The sequence below is a fragment of the Anser cygnoides genome, chromosome 13, assembly GCF_040182565.1.
Source record: "Anser cygnoides isolate HZ-2024a breed goose chromosome 13, Taihu_goose_T2T_genome, whole genome shotgun sequence".
NCBI lineage: Eukaryota > Metazoa > Chordata > Aves > Anseriformes > Anatidae > Anser > Anser cygnoides.
The window spans coordinates 16,346,794-16,374,387 of NC_089885.1; the positions used below are offsets into that span (position 1 = coordinate 16,346,794).

The 27,594-nt window shown below is 34.8% G+C and overlaps 1 long non-coding RNA gene across 1 annotated transcript; it reads right to left on the bottom strand.

Annotated features, from left to right (window-relative positions):
- Nucleotides 1-1,810: 1,810 nt before the first annotated feature.
- Nucleotides 1,811-15,349, bottom strand: LOC106037390 (uncharacterized). Its single transcript, XR_001207988.3, has 3 exons — nt 15,212-15,349; nt 7,756-7,860; nt 1,811-1,872 (listed from the first exon to the last, which is right to left on the bottom strand). It is a non-coding gene; the product is annotated as an uncharacterized lncRNA (long non-coding RNA).
- Between the last annotated feature and the right edge of the window lie 12,245 nt (nt 15,350-27,594).

Here is a 27,594-nt window from a genome sequence, read left to right on the forward strand (position 1 = left end):
AATGCCTTGTTAATTCAGTATTTTTGATTAGACCAAGCTCAGGCAGCTGAATACTCTCTACAATGCTCTGGTTTGTTCAGGAAAGAGAAAAGAGAATCCTTCCATTTCCTATCTCATTCTCTCTTTGAAATACGTATTTATGTGATCATTGTATTGATAATCATACCATATTGTGTTGAAACAACACTTTTAAAATAAACTACTATTGAATTTTACAGGCAGAAACAGTGCATAGTAAAATAGATTTAAGATTGGCACATTTTCTACTTTTGCTGTGCTGAGATTGGATTTTTTAATTTATTTATTTTTTTAAATTTCATTGCAGATTTACCTGCTTAGACAGTCTGTTTGCTCATATTTCATCTAATGGTAATGAAAAATGAGTGCTATTTTCCTTGCTTGTCAAAACAAGTTATCTAACCCAGATGAATGGAGAATATGATAATATAGGTCATGTTTTTACTGCTGGTTATACAAAGTTGCAGAAACTTTAATTTACTGTGTAACTCCAGGACACAAAATAGCTACTTGGTAAAGAACACCTTTTTTCATTTAAAAAAAAATAATCATTTTTCTAGAGTGCAAACGAGTTTGATGTCTACAACTTAATCCTGAAGCTGTTCAAATTACCATGAGTTTTGCAACTGAATTTGTGGAGTGGGTTGACCCTGATGGTAAGCAGTTCAAGGAGACTTCTCGCATCACAGAACTGAATTCTTGTTTCCTAGGAATGTAGTTGCAAATGAGCAGTACCTGCCGTGCCATGAGGAGTCTGTTTGAACTTGATCTTGGATCAACTTTAAAACAGATTTACATCTACTTATATGAACTTGCTTTTCCACTAAAAAAGTATTCATGTATTGGTTTCCCAAAAGGTGCTCTCAGGTAATGTGAAGATGCAAACTATGTAAGTGAGCTGGTATAGGTGTAACCTACCATTTCTACAGTCCTTCACCGGTAAATCTAGCTTCAACCTTTTTTTTTTTTTTCTGATCAGAAGGAAAATGTACTCATTGAACACCTATTGAAAATATCCCCATGATTTTGCAGTTTACAAACAAATGTACTGACATCATGGCTGAATGACTGACATTCATATAAATGATGGAAAGTGGTGGAAGTCTTGGTGTTTGAGAATTACTTCAAGTTGTATCTGCTTGAATTGAGCTGATTGTATTTATAATGGCAGAATATTACTGTCTTTTGGTTTAAATGGGAAAAAGTTATATAGGGGATCCAATTCATGTTGGAGGGTTTCATGAATAAATGATTACTGTTACCTTTATCTACATGCCTGGTAGCTTTTAATTAAAATTGCATCATACTTCTATTTTCATAATTTACAGTGTAGAAATCAAATATCAACAGGTAGTAAGGTGGATAACACATTTCTGCATTTCACCAATACAGTGTAGAGCCACTGCTCTTTTGAGCTGCTGTGAATGTCAGGGTTCAGCAGTTCAGTAGGCAATGACATTGCATTTATTTTTAATGTTAGGCATATATCTGCCAAAGGTACATACTATGGTAGAAATAGCAGAGAACCAAACTGTTGAATATAACCCAGGGAAGCAGATGTAGCAGAATCTTTCCGGCCTGGTGCAAAAAAACTGACAGCAGCAGTTGCAGTGAAAGATTAATGCAACCAGTACCCAAGATTAATAAAGGGTGTGCTTACAAGATGTTAACTTATTGCATAGGATTTGGTTTTTGATGTAGCACTCCCAAAGAAGTGCAACTGTATAATTTAAATATATGGTTTCTGTGACTGAATTATTAAAAGAGGAAAGCTTAATGTCATTATTTTGTACCTTTTGTGGAAGAAAAACATGAAATCCATTTTCAACAATCAAAATACCTTGGAGGAAGAACCTAAGAATTTAAGAAAGCAAGACAGAAATGGTTAGAATCATGGGAAATAATTTCATGGGTGTTTTCTAAGAGCTGTGTCACAGATGTCATGGTGGATTGGCACTGCAATATTTTTCTGCTGTCTCTTAACACAGTCACTTAGAAAGGAAGTCAGTTCAGAGAAAATTATTTCTAATTATGCAGACATATAAAATTTTAGAGTGGGGCACAGGGATTTAGCCATGTGACACCCATTAATGTTAATGGAACTCATGCAGCTAAAACACTCTTCACTTTTATGAAAAAGGTATCCCAGAGAGTTTACATAAAGTCATAGTTGTCTATCACACAGCTAGACTATAAAGCATGGCTGAAATACGTACAAGTAACCTAGCAGGAGAGATGAACAATTTCGGATAGTGACTTTTTTTTTTTTTTTGAGGTTTGTGGAAAACCACACTTCAGGTACTTGAAAACCATAATTTTTCCAATGCTTTCAGGTAATTAGCAAATTGAGCATATTAATGATTTGAATAGTCCTACTGCTGTTTCTCATGGCAGCAAGTGCTGTAGGCACTCAGCATCTCCATAGTGGATGTGATTCTAAGGTAAGCTGTGAGGTTAAGCAGCATTCTGCTTGACAGTGCCTTTCATCTCTCTGCTGAATGTGATGCCCCTGTTCACATGATCTCCCCATAATGGTATTTCTTTCTCTACTGTTATGGAAAGCCTGAGAATTTAAAGCCAGAGTAGGGTAGATCTCAGTCTCTGGCACCCTTTATCACAGGAGTTAGAAATGTCTTAAACTGTGAGTAGCAGGTGCAAATACCTCAAAAGGTCAGCAGGTTTATTAAAATGATTTGTTGTTATTATTTTGTTTAAGTAGTTGATACCTTGCTTTTGCACTAAAAACATTTTAGCATTGAATTATGTAGCTGCTGATATATGCAAGTTAGGGGAAGGAGAATAATAGCTAAGACTGTTGAATTTTTGACTCAGGCCTCCAACATCCATCACTAATTCTTACTGCAGAAAACTACAAAAAGAATAAAAAAGTTAATTTCATGTATGACACCCAGTAAACTTAAGCTATTTAGTAAATATTTAGTATAAAAATAGAGATATTAAAAATACTAATTTCTGTATAATAAAGCCTCTTGCCTTGGGACATAATGCAATGCAAAAATCAGATGAAAGAAGTTCTTTAACATTTAATTAGAATTCTCCCTGTTTGTGTTAAGTCTGGTATCCAAAATCATTACTTGAAATGCTTTTTTTAAAATTTTATTCCTTTTTTATTTCATTATTTTATTATTACCACTTTATTGCTATTATTTATTTTTATCATTTTTTATTTTATTTAAAATTACGAAAGAGCAATTTTCTGATTTTAAGGAAGAAATATTTTCTTTTACTCTCTGTTTTTAGGAAGCTGGAGAGCTTTAATAAATAGATGTTGATTAAACCAATAAATAAACTCTACGGGTTTTGTAACATGGACTGAAGCTGGAAATGCAGTGATTGTATACATTCTTGACTGAGCAAGCTGCATAAGAGAAGGGCACATGCTGAGAACAGTGGAATATACAGCAGAAGCAGTAATGCAGAAGCACAGCTAATTAGAATTCCTGTAGGCTTTATCTACAGGTCTACAAAATACAATAATTAAGATGTGACTGTGAAAACATGTCACTTTGATGTTTTTGAGATGAGACAAACTAGCTTTAAATTACCCAGTTGAAAATTATTGCTTAACGTCTTTTTTATTTATTTTTTATAATGATATACACGCAATATATCTGGTACAGCAGTGATTTTTGTGATTACTACAATCAAAGCTAACACTAAGTTTATTTTTCTGTAAACTGTACAATGCATACATTTCTGCAAACTAATACTAAAATGAAGCTGGATTGGCAGAAAAATACTCGATCTTGGTACAGCTGAAATGTGTATATTTACCTGTGGGAAATATGTTTCTAGGTAGGAGAGAAATTGGCAGTAATCAGTAGATTTGCATGAAGACTGCTTGATATTTATGTGTGGTAAATGTTCTAGGAAGATGTAGTTAATTGAGTCAGCTATTTTAAAATGAAGTTGGTAGTGGTAGACAAAGTCTAATAACAGCTGAAGGTCTGAAAGCAGGAAATTGAGGGTTTAAGCTTGACATTCCACCTGCAAATTATTTTGTTGAAATGAAAGATGGAAAAAAAATACACTCTAGTTGACAGGACGATGTGTCAGTGCCTTTATTAAATCTTTGCTGTAGGTAAGGATGGGAGTGTGTTCCCAACCTGCAAAGCATTTTTAAAATGGTATTCTTTTTGATTCTTACTGTAGAACAATGTAGCTAGGGTTTTTCTTGTGACATGTTCCTGTCTGGCTAACACAAGTCAATTGGACCTGTGAGCTTTGTGACAGCAGTGGCACACCGGGACCATCTAGAGGTGGTGATGGTCAGGGGAAAGAGAGGGGTAAGAGCTGGAAGGAGAAGGTATCTGAATCTTAACAGACTGGAGTTTTTTTTCTGTTGGAGAGGAAATATAGAGGTAGAGTTAGCAAGTGTTTGGGATCCCTGTGAGTGAATTGGTGTTGCTTTGCTGGTTTTGATTTTGCTGGGCTCTTTTCTGCTTTTGCAGCATTTTGGTGAGAACATGGCTTCAGTAGGCTCCCTGACTGTTTCCAGCAGCCTTTAAAATGTTAGAGTTAACTGCAGCAGTAATTTATTAGCCTGACTGTTACAGAGCTTCCTTTTTATTTCTTGTGTGTACATAATGTGTTTTGTGTGGCCTCAGTAATAGTTTTTTGGGTTTTAACAGAATTAATATATGGACAGTACTGAAAACTCTGTAAAAAAACTGTTTCCTGGTCTTCATGTATTTTTTGGTAGCTGAGGATAAAAGGGAAGGACAAGTGTCACTTGGTAGTGCTTTCCAAAATAGTGACATGATGGTGGATTTGGGTTTGTGTTTTGGAGTGCTTGTATGTGCTCTCCTGATTTAAAAAAAAAAAAAAGAAAAAGAAAAGAAAAAGAAAAAAAAAAAAGAAAAAGCTCAATTGCTTTTTTTGTTTTCCCTTTAAAGTATTATGTAATCTACTGGTTATTATGAAAATACATGTATGAGGTTATGTTTATGGATTTGAATGTGAGCATGTAGAAAATGAAGAAACTTTGAAGCAATATTACTTGCAACAGAGGGTGTTTTCATCTGATGTGCAAGAACCCTCTGGATTTTTTTTTATTACTTTTGGTAGTTCTTGCTGTACTTCAGATGAAGCAGGCCTAATTAGAAAAGATATTAAGAAAAGTCTTCTCTTGGGGTATCTTTTTTCTTCGACTCTTCTATCAGCTTTTCGGTAGGCATTATTATGCTATCAACCTAATAACCTCTGTATAGGCAAGTGGCTGCCCGGTTCCCCGCGATCAGGCCGCGGCAGAGGTGCCCTGCAGCTCTGGGGCTGCGCTGCCATCTGCTGGGGAGAGGCCAGAGCTTGGGAGACGCGCTGAGAAATCTCAGCGTCCAGTAGTGGGTTGCTTTTGCTAATCTAATTCTATTAAAATCGTTAATTATTTTTATAGTGGGGTGTTTCCCAGTTTATGTATAGACTGTATCTCCAATATAGCTTACCTACAGAAGGAATGTAAATTCTATCACCAGGAGATAAGTAAACGAGTACAAAATATACATAAGGTAATGAACACATGATCTCAAGACCTTTTTAAAATACTTGACTTTTTTCTTCTAGGCTAAGATTTATCTGTACCTTAGAGTGTTGTATATGTAGTCATGAACAGCAGAAGAACTAACTTTATGTTGTGCTTCTATCTGTTATTATTTTTCCTATTAAGATAATATTTAACCAAAATTTTAGGTGACCTATACCTTGCAGTAAAGGTAGATATAGCCTACTACGACTTTCCATTAAGCTGAGTTTGATGTGGTAGCTAGATGATGATCTTGACATGATTTCTCTTTTTACATGCACTGCAAGCAACAGGTGTTCGGAAAAGCCTCTGTATGGACTTGACAGAAAGCTAGACTTAAATATTAAGGAAACTTGTTGCCAGTGTTGTAGTTTTATCTGATAACTTGCTGAAGGAAAAAATCACAGAAACAAATAACCTTTTTGTTTGTTTGTTAGTTTTGTTGTTGTTGTTTTTGTGCTGTATAACGTGATGTCAGTGGTAACAAATTCCAACTATTTAGGGTATAGTTAGCCTTAAATTTACCTCAGAGCTAGTAGAAAATTAGGCAATCCATCTGGTAATTAATGAATACCTTTATAGTTGAAAAAATCATTAACCTTTGTCCTTCATGTGCGTGTTTGTGTATTCATCCTCTGAGATAATGCATTGGTCTAGTTGAACTGATTGCTATTTATTAGTAGGAACAATTATTCTTGTGATTAAATCTTAATTACTGCTTCAAACTTAGAAATTTTTGAAAGTGTTGAAAATACTTGCATCAAGAATGGATATCAAACATTTATTATTGCTGAAAACTATTGTGTCCTCTTAAAAGTGAATATTGTCTCATTGTGTTAATAATTCATGAGGTATAAGAGAAAGATTTTTCTCAACAGCAAAAGAAATGAAAGATAGTCTAGAGGTATTGTTGAAGTCTAGAAATACCACAGGAGTTGCTTTTAAAGAAAACATATTATTACTGTTTATGAACTGTCAGTAAAATTTAAAAATATATTCATCTGTTTACTTCTTACTATCATCTCTAAACAAAAACAATCTTATTCTTCCCTGCCTTGAACTTAAGTTTCCGGCTTTTGCTGTGCTCAAACCAAATTCTGCCTTAGTTTTAACACTTGGAAAGAAAACTTGATTTTTAAAGAGTTTGTGGCAGGATTGGCTGTATTGAAATACAAGAAAGGGGAAATAAACTGAAAATGACTACCTCAAGCTGTGGTACAGCTGTACACAAACCTATCTTCATCAGACAGCTGTGAAGGATATGGAAGAACATGTTGTGATTAACTTTCTGAAAGCTAGTCGAGTGGATTAAATCAAATCATCGTGCTTTGGAGCAACAGAAGTTAGTAGATGCATCTTTTTCTAGAAGTCTTGGCATTCTCAGAACCATGTCCGTGGTTTGGTAAGAAAGGCAGTAATGCTGAAAGATTTTACTTTGTTTGTTCTGTTGGAGAAGTTTGTTGTATTGAAATGTCAGAAACATTCATGTAACTGACCTCTAACCCCAAAATTGCTTAAAGCAACCCTAATCAGATTCCTACCCCATTTCTTCTGAACATGTGTGTTTGTGGTTGGGAGTGGGTAGTAAAATTCTGGATAGAATGCAAAGAGCAGGCAAAAGCTGTGTTTTAGTGTTCTCTGTTATATGGGTGCTGTGGTTTAAGTATGGAAAACAATAGGAACAGGTTTAGAATAGTGAGGTAAGAGCTATGACTTGCCCGTGATCTTTAAATAGACACCAAGTCCTCTCTGCTTCAGTAAAGAAATGTATAACGGGTTTTGGTGGAAGCTGAAACTACACAGAACGTAATAGAGGAACACGCTTTCATCAGTAAAGGTCATGGAACTGCAGGATCAGATGACTCATCGTTGTGAAGGAATCCTCATTATCAGCAATCAAAAAAGCAAGCATTGGAGAGCATCCAAGAGGTTTAACTTTACTCAGGTTAATTCAGAGGTTTGATCTTTGGCCTGTCTTTCAAATAAATTCGATCTGGATTATGATACTTCCAAGTTTTGTTGTGTAACAGATCTAAATAAAACCAAATTTTAAATCCGTTAGAGCATTAGGATTATTATAACATTAATATTCTAAAGAAAAAGATGGGTGTGTACACGGCTGGCATGTTGTAGAAAAATACAATTTTTCTCTTAAGTGAGTATCTCTTTATTTCACAGACTTTTCTTATCTAATGTACCTTTTGAAGAAAGGCTGTTCTTGAAGTACTGTCCCTGGATGATACTGTTGTTGGTATTAGTTGACTGACAAATCTAGGAGTGGCTCTAGTTATTAGTAACTTTTTCTAATAAAAAAAAAAATGAGAAAAATATGTTTATTGCATCTCTTATTACAATGTTAGAGCTTCAAGTGCAGGGTGTGTTGTAAATAGAACTTAAAAGTAATTCTGATAGTACTGCATTTCCAAAAAATATGTTTTCCTTTGAAGTCTAGGAAGTCATTTATCATAATTATGTTTGATGTATTCTGTGTTCCAGACAAGTTTATTTTTTTCAGAGAATAGTTTCTTTTCAATATGTATGCAGATTTTAAAGGATGACTGTGCTGTAATTGACACTGTCATAAGGAGAGGTTTCTTACAGAATGTCAGCAGTCTCTAGAAGGAATAGCTTATGTGTAGATTAACACGCTGAGAGAAATACATTTTCTATACATAACTCTTATCAGAAACTGAGTAAATTCTACTGCTGTCTTTCCAAGTCAAAACTGGCAGTAACACAGCTTCATTGTGCTGTGTGCACAATATATACGGTATATTTTCTGTCTGGATATGATAGTAAAGCTAAATTTTTGAAACAACATATCTATAGAATATGAAATCTACCATCATGTCAAAACACCATCTAGAAAATTGTCTATTATATATGTAATAAATTCTGAAAACAACAACAACAAAAAAAAAACACTGCATATATAAAAGATCTATGTCTATCACATCTTTTATATATAAAAGTGGGACTCTGATTCTGCAGTTGTTTGAACTGTATCTTTTTTTTTTTTTTAAGATGGTAAGTAAAATAAATGTATGCAAACAGATACTTGAGGTATATTTGACAGATAAAAATAGCATTTAGAAAAGGTGTATTTCATTTGAAGTTGTAAGAAACCCTGTTTTGCAATGAGGAAAGAGACTCAACTGTTAACCAGGTATTGTGTGACTTTGATGTTGGTCTTCCATTCTTGGCACGCCACTTCTCAGAGCTTTCTCTGTAAAGCTTCATCCTTTACAGGAAAAGAAGAGCTCTGAGAATGTGTGTGTAGCTTTGAAATCTTCTCTGTGTTTGCTTAACATAGAAAACATCAAACCCTGTATGTGTTCTGAAGTATAAATAGATGAGTGAACTTTTTTTTAAGTATGTTTACAATAACATTTCAAGCATAGAAAGCTTATAAATCACTTCAGAATTGTCCCTGGCAGATATGCCCACTCCCTGCTTTATACTAGAATAAGAATAATTTAAGGTGCAAGTTCTCAGGTATCTGGACAGAAAGTGCTCTCCCTTAAGGCATCATTCTCATCCATTCCAAAATTCAAATAATGCGGTTCTGCTGTGTTTGTTACAAACATACCTTTAATCAGGCTGTTGAGGTTTTTCCACTTCTTAAATTGTTGGTAAAGTCAGGGCTCACTGATTCCTTGGTTAAGCTGTAACTGAGACTTCTGTCAATATTTTTCCATAACTCTGCCACAGGTCTTCAATATAGTGTACTTAATTTAAAAGGGATGTTATGAGTGTTGCCATACTGTGATGTAAAAGATACTGCCCTAATTATATATGTAGAGAATTTTCATGATAGCTGACTAGTATCAAAAACTTTGAAACTCTCCCAATCTGAGAATTTGTTACATTTTGGAAAAGTACAGAAAAAGCCCTGTCATTATTGGTTGTATTCTAAATTCAAGTTGTGCAAAGGAAGTGCTGAGAGTCATAAGCTGGCATTATAAGCACCAGAGCATTTCCAACCTTAGTTACAGCAATAGGGAATTAGTAATGTTGGGCTAATGCAGTAAACTTGCACTTATAGCTCTTGGAACAGTATGCCAGGTATTAAGAGTTAAATGTGCTAGCACAATGCACAATAAGAAATATTTTTCCCAAATTAATGTTTCTTAAAAAAAAAAAAGCCAAATGAATTTGCAAAAAGTAGGGAGGGTGGTTATTATGTTTAAAGCTCTATATCCATAGAATGATTCATACTGGATGCCTAGATGATACTGTTAGGAAAGGCTAACAAAAGAACAAACAAAAAGCAAAATCACTTATTTAAATAGTCTACTTTATGATTTATGCTTGACATTCAGTGTAAGAAAAGTCAAGTTCTTATTAAATCTTTTGATTTATTGATAAGCAAACAGTGTATTTCTAACTAATGTGCTGAATGAAGAAATATCAGAGGCAAAAAATACTCTGTATAATGAAAGTTTTTTACACAGCATTTATTATACACATGTCCCACAAAGACAGCTTTTAAATTGCAGTCAAAACGGTTCTACATCAGAAAAAAAAAAGAACAAAAATAGCCTCATTTATCCATTCATCATCTGGTGGTTTCATGGTAAGAGGTGATCAAGGCCTAGTGAAATATTGTAATCTCTTTGATAAGATTTTTTTCCTCCAGAACTCTCAGAGAGTGGAGGAAATATCAGCTGCCCTGCAGTTTCAGAATGAAGAAGTAATTTCAAATACTTATAGCTTTAAATACTTACACACACTGCTTTTAGTCAGACTTTTTATGAACTGCTATCTATTGGAATGGTTGTTCAGAAAACAAGTAAGACCAACCTCTCTGAAGCACTTGTAAGAAACTTTTCCATGGACTCCTGTTATAAGGTTAATACATACGGTTGTTATGATAGATACCAATTATGCAGAATGATCAATCTCTGCACCTTGTACATAGGTAAAGGTGATACCCCTGTTTTGTTACAATAATAATTCTAACCCAGAAAAGATGAATCCATTTGTAGGATTAATTCCTCTCCTAATGGGTTTATATTGCTACTATGTCAGCTATCAAAGTACTGGACAGATTTGACAGTATCCTTGTTTTTCATGTTTGGTGTTTATGTTTTTAGACTTATTCATTAAGTTTAAATTTGCTTTTAAAAGTACCTTATGTATGCTTATATAAAATCTGAAATAATGATTTCTTTTGGCATTGATAAAGTGAAAAAGGTATAAAAATCAGTTCTTCTGTTCTATTAATTTCTATAGATATCAATTTAGATATAATATTTTTCTCCTAGGACTGTGCTCTATTGCCTTTACATTTTAGCAAGGATGTAGGTATTTTTCTCTGAAGACAGAAAATATGGAGCTAGTGTTATGTGCTTAAGAAGGCAAGGATGCCATGAATTGCACTTCTGAGTCCTTTTTTTCTGGTTAAATAGTTTGCAAGGAAACATACATTTACCTATGTTGGCTGTAATACTACTTAATGTGATGATGTGTTTGAATTTATTTCCGTCAATTCTTCAGAGACAGATTCACTTCAATACAGAAAATTTGTTCATCTTCTGCTTTATATTATGGATGGGAAAATAATACTGTCCAGTAACATGAAATTATCATGCTACTTATTACTCTCCTTTGAAGAACAAGAAGGATTAAATAAGCTCTATTAGATCCTAAATTGTCAATTTCCTGTATTTGATTCTGTGATTAAAGATTAGAAGATCTCTGCATCCTTTTGGGGGGAGGCAATGTTAATTTTTATGTTGAAAGCACATTCTTTCTGTTGGCATTAGAAAAACGTGCAAAATCCATTATCAAAATTATGTGCAGAGCTCCTCTAGATGTTTCTGTCCGTATATTATGTCTGATTCTCTGGTGAAGTTTGGATGCATGAAAATATAATTTTTCATTAGACAGTTTTCTTAAGAAGTAGCATATGTTGATGGATGAGGTACTGTAAAACTATAGGTCTTTGTCATTTTGAAGCTTCCCTGCTGTGTGATATTGAGATATCATTTCCAGAATTAAGTACAGAGTCCTGAAAATATGTTCTCGCTGCATATTTAACCTAATGAAATATTTGCTATGGGACGTATGGCAATAAAGGCAAAAGAGATGTTCAGAAGTCCCTGAAACAATATAGCCTGTAATAAAATAAGTTTATTCTGTAACTTGTCCAGTTGCTCCTCTTCTGTTTCTGCAGTCAGAGCCACAGTATGAGTGGACAGAGTACTGGGATAACTCCTCTTCTATAAGATAGGTCCTTAAAAGTGTGGCCTATCTTAAAGGGGAATTTACTTCCAAACAACTGGTTTTCTAAAAATAATAATTATTTTACTGTACTGAAATATGTCAATGCTCATTAGCAATGAGTAAAGAAAATAGTAATGATGTAATGGTTAATGTACATTCATACTCTGAACAAAGCATAGTTTAAAAACAGAAAAAAACATGTCAATTCAAAAACTAAAAACACAATAGTTGATTGTAGCTCTCTAATTATTATAATAGCAGGCTCACTTTACTTTGGCACTTAAAAATGGCATTAGGTTAAATTTGTTAAGTAGATTGTCATCTCAGGTGTGAAGGAGAAATTAAATTAGGTTGCTGGGATAATTGACCTTGTTGGCTCGGCAGCCAAACTTGAATGTGTGGAGTGGCACCTTCATTTGATTTTAGAAGTAAGCCTTTGGTTACTTCTGAGTTTTTTTTTGTTGTTTTTTTTTTTTTCTGAATTGTTCAATTAATACAAGTTTGGATTTGGTGTATATAATCCATAATGTGTAGAAGTAAGATTGCTAACCAAATAAAAGCAAAATCAGTTTGTTTTGCTATGTGCATAGAGCAGAATGGTTGCCTGACTTATAAAATAGGAATCATGCCTGAATGAATAGTGTTTAATATCATTAGAAATGTTAGGCATTTGATCCTGCATGTCTGAAGAGTTTTTCTTTGGTATTTAATTAAACCTTTTAATATGCTTTGATATGTGATTAATGCTGTTGTCATTGATGAATATGAAGTTTATTACTTTCCTCTTATCTTGTAGCAATTGAGTTGTGTGTAACTCACTGCTCCACCTTTTATTGTAAAATAGATAAAGGAAAGTTTCCATTAATCTTATCTTTTTGGCTGTAGTCTACTTCTTAGAGTGAATAGCCATCAGTGGAGATGGTACTTAAAAAAAAAAAAAAAAAAAAGATGAAATTTAATTTGCCTTGTAGCTTGGTTGTGAAATGTGTGTGGAATCATGAAAAGATGAGTTCTGGATTATAAGTTTAACACTGAAAAAAATATCAGATTTGTAATTACAGAGTAAATAGTTTTATATGTATACATATATATATGTATATGTATATATATATGGTTGTGCTATGCTATTTATTTCCTGTTTCTTCACAGTTACTGTTTAATAAAGAGGTATGGCTTGGTTTTGTCTGTCGAGCAAATACCGCTTTGTTTGGATGCCATCATAACTGAAGAGTAACTTTACCCATTCTTTGTATAAACAGAAGTCTTTTTCTGGCATAGAGCTGAATAACAAAACCAGATGAGCCTGCCTAGTATAGTAATGATTTTGAAAGCATTGTTCACCTGCTTCTTTGTTGCAGAAGAATATTACATATATAGGCTTAATTTTAATTAGCAACTTTAACAAATTGAATTGTTTAAACACTGTGATTCTAGGTGGGTTTATTTGCTTTCTTTGTCTTTGTTTAAAGCCCATTTGCTGTACGTTCAAAACCCAAAATACAATTTCATGGTTTTGTAATAAGCAATATATAGTTAAATAAGTTTCAGCATAATATTCACACCCTTGATTAATACCCCATTTTCCTGAAGCACCCCTTTTGTTGTGATGGTCTGATGAAGAGTTATTCTGTGTGTGTCTGTATCTATTAACTTATCTATATATACACACACGTACATATATATTTGTAGATGCAGAAGCTACTGCCTTCCTCTTGAAGCTCTGTAAAGGAGAGAAAACGTGAGCAGTCTGAGAGTGCATCATGTAATACCAATGATTTCTGAGTGCCCTACAAGTAAGAGAACAAGGGGATGCTGTAAAATATGGGTCCGGTCATTATCTTAATTATGAATCAGCATGTAGACTGTACTAATTGCAGGTAGAATTTTTTAAGGTACTCCAAAGAAAATATTTTATGTTTGTGAAATTTTTAAGGAGACAACCTGAACTCAAATAAAGGAATGACTAGAAGACTTTAATTCAGATGTATGAATGTTTTATGCAGACTGTGTGCACAGTATGCTATCTGGCTGCTGTTCACTGGAATTGAATAGCCTATAAAAATCAAGGTTCCTTAACTCAGTGTGGGACCAGCAGGAGAGCTCAAGAAGAAATAAGAAAATGAAGCACGAATTCACCGCCAAAGCCCAGGTTAATCTATTTTTTTTCTGTAGAAACAAATGTGTTCTGATTTCCAAAAGAGAAGAAAGCTATTTTAAGTTTTTGAAATAATGTGATCTCTAGAATGGATAGCAAGTTCACAGGATAATAATCTGTCAAATAAAAATCGGATACAAATCAACATCAGGTGAAAATTACTCATCTTAATTGACTGTCTACCATTGAACTAAAACCCTAAACCAGTTTTCATACACTTTTCTGACAGTTCTTATTACTGATTACAATTATGTTGACCAGTAGTAGTGCTCATTACATGCAGAGTTGAAATCTTTTGTAACTGAGCATTTTCTGATGCTCAACACCTTAGGTCACCAATTTACTACTATTCTAGCTGAAGTATATTATCTTAATCACATAGCAAATCTCCTATTTCAGGCTTATTTACAGGAGGGAAGGAATTCAAGGTGATCAATCTTTATTTGCCAAATAACTTCAACATTTAACTCTCCATCAACCTGATGCTTACACAAGTGGGAATTTACTTCCTCAAAGCAGTTAAATTGCTATTTTTCTTAGAATATTAGGATCCTGTAACTTGTTACTGATCTAACTCACAGATTATTTTAATAGATATTTTTAGTATGGACATAGTAAAGAAAATGTAGTGTTGTGCAAATATTGTACAAACAATTTTTTGGGATTCTCTTTCAAGAGAAGTAATTTTTGTAAGATTTATTTTTAAAAAGTGCATGATATTTTATGCAAATAAAGGCTCAGACCTTTAAAATGGTCCTGGTTTTAGGTTCAGCATGAACAATTCTAACAAAATGTTTTAAAAGAAAAAGGTTTTTTTGTTGTTGTTGTTTAGACACTAATAATAAGATGTAATAAGATATAATAGCAATGGAGTTTGTGTTTTCAGAATGTTGCTAAACAGGGAAGAAATACTTACAGTCAATACATACCTGTGTGTGGGATCAGACTGTGAATTTGTATTAAATGAGTTATTTAATCTTGCTGTTCATTAAACAGCTACTCTGTTTTTATTCTTATAATTTGGTAGTGTTTTACTTTGCAATTGTATGTACCACATTGTACCTGTGATAAATGTACTTTGTGATTCAAAACCTTTTCTTCCCAAAGTGAAAAAAAATATACTTCAGAAAAGCTTTTTTTAAATTATTATTTTATTTTCTGCCATAAAACATTTTAAGAGCATTAGAACACATTACTAGTTTTTTGATTTATAAACCTCTAAAATACTTACAGATTTTTATTCATAAAGCTTTAAATAGCTTTGGACTTACCTTTAAGACTGTTGGATTACATGGCACCCCACTGAGAGAGCTGGGAAGTTTAGAGTTTAACTTGCATGAGTTAGGAGAAAAAATATATCTGAAAAGAAGCTATTTATGATCTTATGGTTCAGCTTGGTCCAGATGTGGGATCATGAAAGTGGCAGGAAAGTAGTGGCTCCGCCTGAAGGACTGATCTTTTGTTAGCAGGCCTTTGCTGTTATACCCTTTCACGCATCTCAGCAGTCAAGACAAAAATGACTTTGCTAATCTAAAATACGTCCCTGCTGTGCTGGGAAAGTGATGTCATAGAAGCAGGTGGGACAGGGAGCTACAATGCTTGGTTCAGTGATGGTTGGACAAATAGTGAAATCTAAAGAAAATTTAAGCCGTAGAGGGAGAGCAGAAACTTTAAGCTACCAGCATACCTGTTGTTGCTAATATATCATCAACATTATTTTCAGCCCTAAAGGAAGAAATACTGCAGGCTACTAATTTTTTACGGAACTGATGAACAATAATAGAAATGAGAATAGAACAATTTTTCTTTGAAAAATTCTCCAGAGTACATTATCTCAGATTTATTTTATTAAGGGTTGTTTTAAACAGTTGTATTTTCATGAAATATTTAGATCAGTTCTGAAACTAGCACCACCATCCTGAGCTATTTTTGCGTATTCAGGGTGAGCTTTCTGCCAATATGATAAATTTAGAGAGAAGAAAGTACATGATAATCTTTAACAGCTACTACAAAAGAGAATTAACATTTATTAGCCAGTCATACTGGTTGCCAAAGAACAGCCATTGATGGAATGAGTGGTTACAGATTGGGACACAAAAGCATGTGTTCTTGTTACTGACAGGGTAGAATTACAGTTTTGCTTTGTCATGTGTTTGGAAAAGAAATGGAGGCTAATAATAATAATAATAAAAAATAGTGCAACCACTCTTTATGGTACTTTTGTCATATTCACACTCCAACCAGCAGCAAGGATGCAATGACAATTATAGATGGATAGTACTATCATAGGAAAAAAGAGACATTTCTTTTGTCTTGAACATATGTGGAATGGAAGGTATATAAAAGAGATGAAACAGATCAACAAACAGTTCTTCTTTCATTGTCCATGTCTTTTGTATACCATTTCACTGGGTTACAGATGGTGTATAATGCAATGGTTAGGCTGGACCCATTAGCTCTTTGCAGTGGATTGTTCTGTCACAAGCATCGTATAGAACCACTGATGAATGTTTTGAGTTCTGTGAAAAACAGGATGTGAACAGAGTACTATTTTGTAAAGAACAAAACTAGGCATATCAAAATGTGTTGGGTTTATCTGGATAAATTGTGAAATCTGAAGGAAATGATACTATTTAGTAAAAAAAAAAAAAAAAAACATTAATCTGTTATGTTTCGTTTGTTGATTTTTGAAGAAGGTATTTTGTTAATGCTTCAAGCTTCAGATGAGAATATAGAAGCCAAGAGTCCTATTCCCAAACCTTATTTCTCTGCTGTGCTGCTGTTAGTTCGATTTTATAGGTGATAGTTCTGACCCAGCAGGGCCATTCTGGTGTTGTGTAATAATGTGAGCGGGATGATGGCTGGCCTGTATAGGGAGCACTATAGGGAAAGTTACCCTGCTGTATACCTTCAGTCATAGAATACAAAGTGAAGAAAAATCTGAAAGAAACCCCAAATCCCTAAATTGTTTGCTACCAAAAAAAAAAAAAAAAAGTAATAATAATAATAGTGTTCTGTGGATTGTTATTTTTGCTGAGTTCTTTTGTTGGATGAGTTTTTATTTTTAGACAGATGAAATGCTGTCATCTGTAAAATACTACTAAATAATACAACAAGTTTACACCTTTTGTTCAGAAGAAAGACCAACTTCTGTTAGGGTGTTAGTGTTGTTCCTGTTATCCTTCTTAAAATAGAATGCACATAGGTAAGGTAAGTCTGTAGTTAAAGTTCTGTTTAAAACAGTCACAGTGCTGCAGGTGAATAGGTTAACAGGGAGTGACTGTAATAACTTATGTACATCTTTGCCTCTGTGACATAGACCAAAATGATGTGCAGGAAGTGCCAACTGATGTCTACATGAGTAAACATGCAAAAGGGGTATATAAGCCTGTTACGAGAAACATAGGATGATCTTACAAAGATTACTGTCTTGTTCACTGTATATGGTTTGGAATTAATCCCACTGGACTCCTAGAGGCCTCTGGGTGCTGCTATTATCCCTATTATGGTTAATCAATATGATATTGATACTGTACTGTGTCATCAGACTTTAAATTTCACTCTCTGTATGGTATAAAGAAAGCCAGCTGTCCTCCGAAGGATAAAAGATAAAGAGGAATTTCTCTGAAGAGTTTAGTACATGAGATCAGATTGTGAGAATATGATGCTGTGATACAAGAGAAATAGTAGGAATGCTTCTAGAAGATAAGGGGCACAAATTCAGGATGACCCAGGAAAGGTGGTGTAATGGGAATCAGAGACACTGACAAAAAATTATTCTGCTAACTTGATAGTTTTGGTACTCCCTAAATGATTGGGATGGTCTTTTTTTTTCACATATGTCTAGTCAAGGAAACGTTCAATAGAACTTTCATTATTGGTTGTGTTATCTCTGAATTTACTACTTTCTGAATTATAATATTTAAATTATAAACAGTAAATATATTTAATCAATATTACTGTAGAAATTATGGAGTAAAATGGTTGGTTCTAGAGTAGGCAAGAGGTAGATGCAATGCAGTCCTTCATTCAATACAACTGAACTATAGCTAAAACCTGTATAGGAATCAAAACTTTTACTGCTGAGTTTGCTTCAGGCATAACTAAGAATATTTTGCTACCCAGAATGTAATTAAATTTTTCCTCTCTGGTTCCTGATGCTTTATCTAGATTAAGAATAGCACTTCAATAAACACTACGTAGTTGTAATGAACACTTCTTCATTTCTGCTCAGGGAAGCTTGTTTATTTATTTATTTATTTTTGGGCATCATTATTAACTTAATGCCAATTATGATTGTAATTATGGCTGCAGTCTCAAAGTATTTCATTCTCTGTGAATTCCTTTATTAAAACATTGCTTTTGCTTTGGCAGTGTGCACAGATTGTTCTCAGGATTACATAGATATGAGAGGAATAATAAATATATAATAAATAATACAGAAACCTTTAATTAGAATATTCTTAGAGCTGCATAAAAAAAAAAGTCCTGTTTTGTTCTTGGCTAAGCTAAGTACACTTCACTGTACTGTGAATTGAGGAGTAAAATATAACTTTTCATGTTTAATGTTGGGAAGTGCAGTTATACTAATCTGAGAATTAACTTCATAATACTGCTAAAAAAATAGTAAAAAGACACTGGCTGGTGAAGGTAGTTTACCATTAAACTAGGATTTTTCAGAGATGAGCATGACTACAGCTAAGAATGTCTTACTGAATGTGTTCCTGAAAGCTGTTCAATTTTTTTTTTTTTAATACTTCCCAATACCAGTTATCATATATTTGCAAGTAAAAGGTCTTTTTTTCTGAAATGGAATTCCATTCAAGTCAGTAAAATTTAAGAGGGATAGCCACATTCTGCTTCTGGATAGGTTTAAAAATGGAGTAATTAGAAGTGATTTAGGGTTCTTGTTTGCAAAATAAACAAAATAAAATCAATTCAAAATTGAAGACTGCTGTTTGTATGTAATGTTGGATCTTCAGCTGCAAACCAAAAGTCACTTAATATATAAGGGATCATGAAAACATGGGTCTCGTGGTGTTGAGTTTCTGCTCAGCTGCTCAGGTAGGGAAATCATCTTCCCCCCAGTTTATTGGAAGAACATGGTCCTCCAATATGTCCTTCACTGACCAACTTTTCAAACATATTACTGCCATTGCTGTTTGTGACATAGCTAATGTGAAAAACACAAGGCAGGAGAATCGGCAGCCTGCTCACCTTTAGGTGGAGCTGTTTCTCCTTCAATGATTTGAAGATTGCAGATACTTAGTGTGCCTAACAAGTAAAATAAGAATGGACTGATTTGTGCTGTAATCCAGTAATGTTTTTTTTTTTTTAAAAAATGCATGGTTATCACTGCCAAAGAAAGTGTATCCTATTCATACCTCGTCAAATATCTCTTACGAGAACTAAATATTGATAAGGAGAAGCAGGTATATAATATTTAGGTAAATATGCAAGTATATTTTGTATAATTCAGGTTGGCAGTAGTTTTATGGTATGAAAAGAATGTGAACACTCCAAGTAAGGTAGCATTACATTTAAGTATTTCCCACGGAGAAAAGATAAGTCGATCTCTGTATTAGTAAGTGACTGTGACATTCTTGCAGAGAACTCCCTTGCTTACTGCTGGGTACTGCACCAGCTCTGGCCAGTTTAGGTGAAATGGGGTCCATTCTGTTACCTGATGGTATTGTAGAAAATAGGTTAGGCAAGTGAAGTATTTACAAAGGTAATACTGAAAGCTCTGACTTTGCAAGCTTGTTGATTAGCTTCAGATGATATTTATTCAAGCTATACTAGGGAAAAAAAAAAAAAGAGAGAGAAAAAAAAAAAGGGAGGAAAAAAAACAAACAGGCCAAACCAAACCACAAAACCCAGTAACACAACACACCAGAACTTCTGAATCTCCCCCTCAGTCCCTAAATTATTGATAATATACCAAATAGACTAGTAATTAAAGGGGCTTATGAAGGATTAGGGTTTTGAAACGAAAGGGAATTATGCTTGAACTACTTAAACTGAGATTACATCAAAAGTGAACTTGGTGACAAAGCTCAGCCTTCAGTCTCAGTTTGTCTTCCTAAGGAATTCCCTTGCAAGACAGCATTTTCCTTAAGCTGCCGTCATCAGAGGATAGCTTCTAGAGATTGTTCTTCAGATTCTCTCTTCTTGATTTCCTCTTTTCCCACAGAATATTAACTCTTACCAATGTTTTTGCCCTTTGAAGTATTTTTTTTTTTTTTTCAGAGTCTAGGCAGATTCAATGTTTTATCCTGAAGTGGGATCTTTACTTCTGGGAGAGCACCTGGCTGTTCTTAGTTAAAGGATTACTCCATTTCTTCAGATACAGACATTACTTCAACGTTAATTCTGGGCAACACCTTGCTCAACATGAAGTAAAATATTTCACTTGCTTTCTGTTGATTCAGATTAGAAAGAATATTCTATTGAATTTTAGATTTTCAACCAATGTTTTAATTGAAAATTATTATTAATAATATAACCAGACCAAATGTCTATAGCTCATTACTGGCTCTTTATTGAGATAAGTAACAAGGACAGTTAACAAATTTGAGGAGATAGATTCCCCAGTACTTTTTACTAAGCATATCATAATAGCTGTCTGTATCTTTAAATGGCAGCATGCAGAAGGTAGGAATACAGGTAAACACGCTTGGCTATTATTATTACAAAGCTTCTTTATAGATTTGTAGAATGACTCTTCTGGATGGCCTGGCCATCACCTGGTTCTTCAGTGCAGCAGGCACTAAATGCGTTCATTAGCCCTTTAAACTTGCTTGGAAACTTTAGTTGTGGGCAAACAGCCTGGTTGGATATATCATATTTCTCTGTTGGTGATACCAGCTGGAGTTTGATGTGGGAAGGAAGTATTTGTAAGTAGATCAAGCCAAAAATGAGTGAGATGGTGCTGCCTGACTTCAGAGTAGAAGGTACACTGTAAGGCTTGTGCCCTAGGGACGTAGCCAGCTTCTTGCATAAGGGCTGCAAATTCCCTGATGCTGCTGCAGGGAGCAGAGCAGGTGTAGGCAGTACACACTGCAGTGTTTGAAGGGAGCTAGAGGACCATCGGCTGGTTTTCCAAAGAGGAACACCCCCCCACACACACTCCCATCGCACCTTTCTCTGACAAACTTGTGTTTTGTCACCTGTGTAAAGGATTATAGAAGAACCAAGGGTGTAGAGCCGTGTGAGTGGTTTGGTCTAGTTACACAGAGAAGGAAGCTGAAGCTGTTTGTCCTACTGCAGTAACCCCACTGCTGAACTAACACCTGCCTTCCACCTTCCCTCTTCGCTGGCCTGAAGCTGTAGGAACTGGAATCAGATTAGGCAGATGTGGGAACCATCCTAGAAGCAAATGCTGGGTGTTGTTTCATTAAAGCCTAGTAAAGCACCTGACACTTGGTGAGTTCATCCATTAGTGACATGGCCACTGTGACATATAGCCACATCATTGCAACTGCTGTACCAATACAGTTTAATGTTCAAACATATGTATACCCTGTAATATTCCAAAAGCAACCCTGACCACGGTTCCCAAAGCTCAGCTTTTGGCAATGGTTCTGTAAAGTGTTTTCTAGTTTCTGAACTTCGTCTGTCTGTTCCAGCAGGCAGTTGATGGAGTACTGCCCAGTCCTGCCTCTTAAATCCAGTCACCCTACCAGAAACAAATTGTCTTTAAAGCAGGATTGGCTGCACAGTTTGCTGATGACTTTTTGAAGGTGCCAGGACTGGGTAACTTGCCATGCTTCTATTCCAGGTTCAGACTGAACTGAATCACACATCCAAAAATAAACATCTCTTGACATTTTCCTTTATGGCACATTATACCAGCCTAATTTCAGACAGACAAATACACTCATTTTCAACATACGTCCATGCAGGGCATAGGACAAAACAGATCTTTATATTTGCTCATACTTGTGACAGTAGATGGAAGTGACTTTCCTTTTATGTAATTTACCTGTTACTTTTTTGTTGTTCTCTTCAACTGTCTTGCCTATTAATATCAAACTCCTGAGAAGAAAGAATATTGTCTAAAGCCAACAGTGCAGAGGAGTTGTATCAAACTAAAACTTCTCAATACCTTTTGGAAGCTTACAGATGGGAGATAGTTCTAGCATTTCAAGATAGCCTGAACTAAAAGACACTGATATAAATACTGTTTTCTGATTATCAGCATACGCTGATTATATAATTGTCATTATATATCCTTGTCTGTATGTTACTGAGTCTGTCTTTCTTTAGTATCTGTTCCGCTCATGACTTTCTGGAGAGCTCCCACAACCTAATTCAAATATTCTTTCTGGCTTTTGGTAAGATCCCTGGAGGTTGTGATAAAGCTTTATTAGTTTCATTAGACTTTCATTACAGAACAATCAGAATTGTACTAACAAATCCCCTTGTTATTGCTGTATAAATCGTACATCATACCTGCTTAGTAGTTTCTTAGTGGTGAGCAACTGAATGTTCTACGAGTGCAAAAAGTGAATGAACATTTGCTAAGCAAAGGCCTGTCAGGCTCCTGTTTGTTACCAGAGAGTCCTGAAATTCTCTGTCAATCCTTTACTCATTCTTGTCTTCTCTGAGTGAAAGTATTGAACAGCATTTTCACCTGGTGTCTGGCAACATCTTAGAATGTACCCAGTAACTGTTGAGAACTGGATGTAATGGGAAGTAGTAGTTCCCTATAAAGCCCAGCCTCTGAGAAACAGGCAGAACTATAGATAACATCCCTTTTAAATTTCTCTTTGTATGTGCTATGAAGAGAATATCCAAGAACTTATCTAGCAAAAGTATATTACGTAGTTATTTCTGTTTCTGTTCTCCTACAAGATTGTTGTAATTAAAGAAATTGCAAGGTGACAGAGTGACTTCTAGCCTTCTAAAATAATTTGTCTTTTAATAACATAGGAATTTAAAACCAGTTTAGAAGTGTGTTCATTTGGAGAAAAAGCAGAGAATCAGGCTCAGATTTGTGATATGAAGGCATTCTGGGTTTTCAATAGAAATACTTGTAATACCATTTTGTGATTTTATTTTTTATTTAAAATTAATTTTTTTTTGTATGCATATGTGATTTCAGCAGCAGTGCTTTTTGTGTATTGGTGATGCATAAACTTGCATGTGGTGTTACCTACTGTGAAGTCCGTCACATTTTGTACTGTGCTTATGCACCATTGTTCTCTAACCAGCATCTCTGCAGATTTCTTCTAATGTTGCACCATTATTAGCAGGCGTAGTTTTTTTTTTTTTCCTAGTTATCCAGGAATCATCTTTATAATATAATTTATTACTTTGGATTAATTGTCAAATGTGAATATGGATTTAGATGGATTTATGGATATGAATATGGAATTGCGGTCAAATTCTGATGGCTTGGTGTTGAAACATTAGCCAGAAAAACATCAAGTTGTTTTCCTATGGTATATTATTATGACTCTACATAAATAAAAGGGAAAGGCTTTCTACATTAGTGATAATATGTCAGTAGCAACTTTTGGCAGTTCTGTGGAAGAATAGAGCTACTCAGGAATGCTGGCATACTGACCCCTGGTTTGCTCAGCAGTGCTGCCAGGTCACGCTGCTTTTATCTAATCTTATGTGCAGTAGTGGTAGCTTCAGAAAACAAACAAACAAATACAACAAACAACAGCAACAACAAAAAACATATATCTGAGTGCATACCTATTTCTAATTGGTTAATGCAGGTTTGATTTTGTTGCTCAAGGAGCAATGAGAGGAGTCTTGTTCTTTATGCTCAGGTTCGTATTTCAGAAGGGAATTCCTATCTGTCTGGGGGCTGGAAGAAATGATTTTGGGGGGAGATTTTTTTATGATCTGTCACCACAGTTGTTTGTAGCTATTTTCTGTATTCTATCCAACTGAATATGTTTTAGACGTAATTTAATGTGCATATGTTTTTCTGTATGCCTGACGATTTTCTGGTATTTTGCTATTAAGCAGCTCTTAAACTCCTTTCTGCTACTTCAATTTGACTTTTTGTAATCAAGGAAAACTATTTACTGTGTTTCAATACTGCTCTGGTAGAACCTAGTTCAGAAATGATGTCCATTTCCATTTGTACAAATGAGTTGATTGGCTGTTGGCTTAAGAGACTCGTTATTAAGTTTTGTGGAATATTTTTCATTAGCAACTTTTTGTTTGTTTTGAAAGTCATTCAAACTTTCTGTATACACTATCCAGGGATAAGACAGTTTTATTTCAGAAGACAGCTACTTATGCTCTAACTTACGTTCTGTCACTTGTTCTGCATTTTTGTGCATGGATAAAATGGTCAGAGTTTTTTACTTAATACTGAACAGGGCACCACACAGTTTCTGAACCTCCTGTTCAGACGATACCATTCAAACAAGGATTGCTATAGTTATTTCTCAGGAATTGTACCTTTTCCTTATTTCTGTTTAATTTCTTTTCCAGAGTAGCATACTTACATGTTTAAAAATATCACTTTATGATTTATCACTTCCATGATTTAGATACTAATTACCCAAATATTTCTTCTATAGGAAATAAAAGCTTTGATTGACTGTTCTTGATATAGTTCTTGATAAATTTTTGAAGTCTTGCACTGCTTTGGATGACGTATACTCTATTTCATGATGACATCTATCTTACCACTGTGGAGTAGGAGCTTTCATATCATGAACAGACTTTTGCCCAGAATCTTCAGAAGGAGGCTAATTTTTGTCAGATTCAATAGAAAGGGAGGAAAAAACAATTTTATAGAAAGATGTAAGGTGATTACTTTTTAATGATGCAAATCGTTAGATACTTGTCTTCACTTTCTTCACTTCTAATTTTAATGTTTGGGTTTATTTATATTTGTGTCTATATATTGTGTCTGTATATTTATATTTATTTATATATGTCTATCCTCATATGTTTTCCCATCTAATTATTATTTATTTTTTTTAGTAACATAAATATGTAGGAAGTTTGAAAGCCAGGTAAATAAATCTACTGTGATTTATTCCTTTGGAACTTGTTTGTATTGATTTCTGCTTTCTTGAGGAAAAGAAAGAAGTAAGCATTAGTGAAGGTGGGAGGGGAGAAGAACACTATCAGGAATCAGGAATGAGTTTTTCTTTAGACGATTTATGTGAAGGATGCCTTTTTTTTCTTTTTTTTTTTTTCTTTTTGATACTTAAAAGCTCACATCTGCAAGGAAAAACAAACAAAAAACACCTCACAAAATTCATTGAAAATCCTATTCAGCTGGAAATACTTTAGATTATATTTTTGATCAAGGATACATTTCTAGTCTTGGTTATTCTCCATATCTGCACTAGCCTCCAAAGTTCTGTTGAAGGGCTGAACAAGGTGGGAGGATGCAGTGGTGAAACCCCTCCTCCCCTGCTCATTCCTGCCCACTCTGTGTATGTGTTCTTTGGTGTTGAGTCCCTGATGTGGTACATTCTTGACGGGAAGGAATAAGTTTCTTTGTTGTACTTAATTCTGCAGTTAGTGTTGTCTCTGTGAAATAGTAAACCTTTCATCTGCAGTTTGCATGGGGGCTTCTGAAGTGCTTATGGGAGAACTGCATAAGCACCCCTCAGTGTTTGAGTGTTTCAGTCAAGTAAAAAATTTAATATTCACTTCGGAGAATGAAATAGATCCCAGAACTGAGATACTTGGTGTTTGGTAATATATAGATTAATCCCACTGAATTTTCTAATAGCAAGAAAGCTATTTTCTAATAGCAAGAAAGAGAACCATCTCTCTCCAGGCACAAAAGAGAGCCTGTTATTCTCGCCATTTTACTGTGATGGCTTCAGTCTAAAATCCTTATTGCTCATACAAATGCTTTTGCAGTTCAATGTACCCTTCTACTTATAGCCAATAAATTCAGGATTTATTGGGTTCATTTTCTGTGGGGTATAATAAGGGAAGGTAAAATATTTTCAGAAAAGTCCCAGTATAAGCTTAGTTTTCATATTTAGATCCTAACTTCTTTGAGGTAAGTTGAGTATTACATAGGTTAATTAAAATGAAGTATGAGAAAATTATTTTTGTCTTGTGCTTGTATCTTAGATACGAGCACAGCATAAAGTCCTGACTGGCATGTAGTTCATTTTCTCCCAGAGCAGAAGATGCATCTTCTTTTCTGACAGCTTCGTACAGAAAGAACAGGTCACAGTAACTCAGCTAGTGATGTATTTAGGGAAATTTTTTTTATTTTTTTTTTTTTTTCATGGCAAAGTATTGTGGAATAATTTCAACAGTGGCTAACATAACATAGTGATGGTTTCATGGCTTTGGAGGCTTTGGATGAGGATTGGAATGGCCCTGTCTTGCTTCCTGAAGCAGTTGAACACCTTCCCTCTCCTCTGACTGCAGCCACGTCATCCCCATACCTGGAACTGCCAGTCTCCTTGTCACACATGGCCTTGCGCTTGTTTGCCAGCTGCTTGCATCTGTGCCACCAGGTGGCTTGTGTACCTCCATGGTGCCAGTGCAGGAAACTCTGCCAACCACTGTGAGTGGAGTGGCCCAAAGCAGCAAAGGTTTTCTAGTGAATTTAAATGGCAGTTTGGCACAGTAATATAATTTACTAGCCCTTGCATCAGTGGAGGCTTCATCGTTTACCCAGATTGATATAATATGTGAGAACTTCATTCTTTTGTGACTTACAGCAGATTTCTCAGCTTCTATATGCATACATGCATGTAAGTAAATACAAAAACAGTAAATACACACACACTCAGTTTGAAGTATATTTCTTAATATTTTTGCCTTAGCTGAGTGCCACAGACCAACCATGCTGCTTTGTCTTTATAGTTGTGGAAAAGGTTGTTCACGTACTCGGAGGGAAGATGTACTTTGAGCCTACACCTACAGCCCTGAGAAAATTCAAAACTAATGTAAAAGTGTTTTTCTATTGACTATACAAGATGCAGAAGTGCTGACTACTAGAAATTGTATAAAAGAATTGTCTGAACTTATTAATTTCCAAGGATGTTTTGATTGCCTGTGACAGCATAAAAAAAAAAAAAAAGGAAACTGAAGTACAATGGCAGGAAATATTGTTGTGTTCAAATAGTTGTCAAGAAATTCTTTGCTAGTCATTTTTCGTCCCCTTTCTCACAGAAGCAGCAGAAATACAGTAAATGGATCATGAGCATCTTCATGAGTATGTGTGTGCAGAATGAGCCATTGTATGGAATTAGTCACTGTGTTAAATTAAGTAGCTGAAGGGCCAGGATCCCTATAGCAGCTCTGCAGCAGTAAGAGTCAGGTGTAAAAATGCTGCAAAGGTAGTTTAAAGTAGGACCTCTTATCAGCCCCTCTGATTTCTCCCCAGGAAAAAGTCAGATTCATTCCTGCTTGGGATATATGCCCCTGTCCTTTACGACATGGATGTGGTATAATACTTAATACATTTTAATTTGTAGGTGTGGGCTCTTGAATTTCTATTTCAAAATAATGTCCCACTGAGGAATATTGGTCACAAGTGTATTGCAGTGTCCTTGTGCTACACTTCCTCTGTCCAGAATCCAGATGAACTGTATGCCTGAGCTACCGTGCTCAGGTCCTTTTAGTAGTTACAAAGAATAGAAATCTCTTTTAACTGTGAAAACTTGTAGTTTCAGGAGAGACAGGTTTTTAGATG